This window comes from Octopus bimaculoides, unplaced genomic scaffold (genome assembly GCF_001194135.2).
Source record: "Octopus bimaculoides isolate UCB-OBI-ISO-001 unplaced genomic scaffold, ASM119413v2 Scaffold_236636, whole genome shotgun sequence".
Lineage (NCBI taxonomy): Eukaryota > Metazoa > Mollusca > Cephalopoda > Octopoda > Octopodidae > Octopus > Octopus bimaculoides.
In genome coordinates this window covers 9,208-12,624 of record NW_026333458.1, presented here as the reverse complement: position 1 = coordinate 12,624, position 3,417 = coordinate 9,208, and the positions used below count along the sequence as shown (strand labels likewise).

The 3,417-nt window shown below is 34.1% G+C and overlaps 1 protein-coding gene across 1 annotated transcript in view; it reads left to right on the top strand.

Annotated features, from left to right (window-relative positions):
• The first annotated feature begins 1,543 nt into the window (after positions 1–1,543).
• The window catches only part of LOC106882796 (serine/threonine-protein phosphatase 6 regulatory ankyrin repeat subunit B), a 10,407-nt gene continuing 8,533 nt past the window's right edge, over positions 1,544–3,417 (top strand). Inside the window, exon 1 of the mRNA XM_014933579.2 lies at positions 1,544–1,895. The gene's annotated coding sequence lies outside the window, so the exon portion shown is untranslated. The remainder of the gene's footprint in view (positions 1,896–3,417) is intronic.

Genomic DNA, 3,417 nt, shown 5'->3' with positions numbered 1-3,417 from the left:
ATATATATATATATATACACGTACATGCGTGCATAGTACATACATACGCACCACCAGTTTTAAATTTATCTCTTTTCTGATTCAGTGTTTTGTCTGACATTTCAAATCAGGATAAAAATTCTCAAAATATTTGAAACGAACCCAAAATAAAGAAATTGATTGTTGTATAAGAAAATAAGATAGCAGAGAGTGTAAAGTAATATTTATGTTGAAAGATTTCACAGTGACAACGTGACTGACATCTCAGGTGTAGCGGTATCAGTTGACATAATGAATTTAACCTAGTTTTTTTCCATTACTCTCTCCTCAAATATGTATGTCTTCTTTTACTAGTTTCAATCATTTGACTGCGGCCATGTTGGAACACTATCTTGAAAGATTTTAGTCGACCCCAGGACTAATTAAAAAAAAAAATCTAGTACATGTTCCATCGGTTTCTTTGGCCGAACCGCTAGGTTACAGGGCGTACACACACCAGTATCTATTGTCAAGCGCTGATAGGGGACAGACACAAGGAAACACACAGAGACATATACATTCATACACATCTATCTATCTATCTATCTATCAATCTATCTATCTATCTGTCTGTCTGTCTATCTCTCTTTACTCTTTTTACTCTTTTACTTGTTTCAATCATTTGACTGTGGCCATGCTGGAGCACCGCCTTTTAGACGATCTAATAGACCCCAGGACTCATTCTTTGTAAGCCTAGTACTTATTCTATCGGTCTCTTTAGCCGAACCGTTAAGCTACGGGGACGTAAACACACCAGCATCGGTTGCCAAGCGATGTTGGGGGGACAAACACAGACACACAAACATATGCACACACACACACACACACACACACACACACACACACACACACACACATATATATATATATATACACACACACATGTACGACGGGCTTCTTTCATTTTCCGTCTACCAAATCCACTCACAAGGCTTTGGTCGGCCTGAGGCTATAGTAGAAGACACTTGCCCTAGGTGCAACGCGGTGAGAAACCTGAACCCGGATCTCTGGCTTGACCTGTGAACTGTGATTGAATATTGTGAACCCAGAACCCTGGAGTTGGGAAGCAATCTTACCACACAACCAAGGTATGTACGTCATTATTCAGTTTATTTAAGATTTGTTGCCAATAGAGAAAGAATCGGTTTCTAATCTAGATTTCTTATCTAACTTCTTCATTGGAATTTCAACATCAACAACAGCGTATGCATATATGTATGTATGCATGCATGTATGTATGTATGTATGTATGTATGTATGTATGTATGTATGTATGCATGCATGCATGTATGTATGTATGTATTTAAATGTTAAGGGTGGGATTTTTTTCCCATATAAGGAAAGTAAACGAAATTAATGAATAAATAAGATAAACGTTTGTAGGGAAGTGGGTTGACTGATAGTGGTGGTGGTCACATTGGAGGAGACATAAAGAGAGAGAGAGAGAGAGAGAGAGAGAGAGAGAGAGAGAGAGAGAAATAAGAAATAATTTAACAATGAATAGGAGTTGCGGGAGAAGGATATTCAGTCTGGTAATTTGACACAAGCAGTCTCTGTATAATCGCTAACACACACGCACTACAACATACGCATACATACACACATATACCTTTAATCAAACACACACTCACACTACAACATACACATACAAACACCAGATACCATGACAGTATAACATACATACTTACACATACAGACATTTAAACAATGGTACACGCAGAGGACAAGGTAACGCCCATTAGTTTATAAACTTCGTCCTGTTTTTCAGAATTGCCCAGCGACTTTTGCAGAAGCCACATATTTTTCTGCTGTTTGAATATATTGAACTTTCAGGAGATCGAAAAACTTCAGGCTGAAATCGAAACACATTGACTTCGGTGAATATTATTTAATAATTACTTTAATTAGCAATGTACTAACACTTTTACATCAGTAAAAAATCATTAGAGCTGTTTAAAACCTAAATATATTTATAATGAAACTGTTTCATTTTCAGGCAGTACTTTATAGATTAGAAATCATTAAAATATTTTACAAGTAAAACATTTCATTTCAAACTACAGAATATAATATAAAATATAATCCAGTTATATGTATGAAAAAAACAAACTATTTGATGGAAATTGAAGGAATGAAAATATTCATCTAATTATACACTATTTTATGTGGTTTTCAGTGAATTTCTAATTCTGAAGTGAAATTCTGAATTCAGCGATTCTGTTAATTGATCTTTTCATTTGTTCACTTGATGAAATTCTTTCAACTGATTTCTGTTTTAATATGTATTTAATTATGAATCTAAATGTAATTGTTCTAGTAATTTAATTAATATTTATAACGTGAAACAAACAGGAATAATTGTTTAAACATTTAGTAAGTGGGTGACTGCATACATTTCTCTCTCCACGTCTTTATCCTATGTTAACATTTTAAAGAGGAATGCATTAAATATGTTTTCTCAATCTTCCGTATTATTTATCAGATGGATATCTGATAAATAATTCTCTTCTGAGAATGATTTCACATTGTCTAAAATTATTATAAACTCTATTACGAACGAATAGCGGAATCTCTAAACTGCTGCACGAATTAAATAAATTATGCGAGGGTCACGGTGGGAGTGCTTTTGACCATAGAGTTACTAGAAAAGAATTAAGTTTAAGTTAAACCTCAACAACAGAAACCATAGCTTTAATATATTTCAAACAAATACAATTGTCACGTTTAAAAATATTTGCCGATTATAAAAAAAATTTCAATGTTTAAATATTTTAACTTTATAAGTTGTATTCTAACAGTGTAAGACTTAAACATTCTTTTTACGTTTTGAAAGATTAAATTCTAAATATATGTTTATAAATTATATTTATATATTGTATTTGAAAGAATGATCTATGTTATAATTTGTTGAATTTATGAAATATTTATTTTGCCTTCTGTAAAGATTTGTAAAGGAGAAAGAAATGAATAATAATTGAAGAGAGGGTGTGTCGGATGTAGATAGAGATCGATTAAGAGACCAAATAAGGCAGAAGAGCTGGCAGAAACGTTAGCACCCCGGGCGAAATGCTTAGCTGTATTTCGTCTGCCGCTACGTTCAGAGTTCAAATTCCGCCGAGGTCGACTTTGCCTTTCATCCTTTCGGGGTCGATAAATTAAGTAGCAGTTACGCACTGGGGTCGATGTAATCGACTTAATCCCTTGTTTGTCCCCTCTATGTTTAGCCCCTTGTGGGCAGTAAAGAAATATAATAGATAAAGAGACAAAATGGTGTTGGTGTTGGTGGAGAAGAGATTTCAAGCTATGGATACGATATGTGGGTTATATATTTCATTCTTTAAATAATTGGAATGTGGCCATGCTGGGGCTTTGCCTTCTTGGGCTTAATCGATCATATAA